The sequence below is a fragment of the Octodon degus genome, unplaced genomic scaffold (assembly GCF_000260255.1).
Source record: "Octodon degus isolate 3935 unplaced genomic scaffold, OctDeg1.0 scaffold00049, whole genome shotgun sequence".
Taxonomy (NCBI): domain Eukaryota; kingdom Metazoa; phylum Chordata; class Mammalia; order Rodentia; family Octodontidae; genus Octodon; species Octodon degus.
In genome coordinates, this window is record NW_004524625.1 from 8,962,834 (window position 1) to 8,963,495 (window position 662).

At 51.1% G+C, this 662-nt stretch overlaps 1 pseudogene across 1 annotated transcript in view; it reads right to left on the reverse strand.

Annotated features, from left to right (window-relative positions):
* Positions 1–398: 398 nt before the first annotated feature.
* LOC101574639 overlaps positions 399–662 on the reverse strand; it is a 15,789-nt pseudogene continuing 15,525 nt past the window's right edge. Inside the window, exon 4 of the transcript XR_001117126.2 lies at positions 399–501. The product of XR_001117126.2 is annotated as a heat shock cognate 71 kDa protein-like (transcript). The remainder of the gene's footprint in view (positions 502–662) is intronic.

Here is a 662-nt window from a genome sequence, read left to right on the forward strand (position 1 = left end):
CCGTGCATCTTACGTGTGCATGTGCCAGCATGTGTCCTTTAACTGCTGCATCACAAGCATACCATGGCCCCATTCGATAACCAGGAGACGGTGTTATATGATGGCCCAACATCAACAGAGGACACGAGCCGGGCTTCCACATGAAAGCAGAACCTGACAGAAGAGCTTACAAAGCTGTTTATAGTAGCAGTAGGTGGAGTAGCGAAAAGGCCAAAAGCATGTGAAGCCACATGCTCAGCAGAGGGATTGCATGGAGGTGAAGTCATCACAGTGTGCAGAGACTGTTTTGCCCAAGATGACACAAACGGAAAAGTGATGGAACAACCTCAGCTCTAATCCTCCAGTCTAATCTTTCTGCTTCCCAGAACAGAAAGATGCTGAAGATGCAAAAGGCCAATTCAATTGTACAGAAGTGCATTCATGAAGAGGAGCCCCTTTGTGGCATGTCTCCCACTTGCATCTCCAACGTCACCTGTCACCTTCTCCTCGCCCTGGTGTTCCATTTATACCACCACACTTGCTTGTCCGCAAAGCAGTCAGGGGAGTCCCCAGATTTCCCAACTGTAACCTCAGCCTGGGGGATGCCAAGGCCCGAGTGCTCATGAAGTGCTCCCAGCTCAGCCACTGCCTTCACGGAAGCACCCTGACTGCATGAGGCAGCC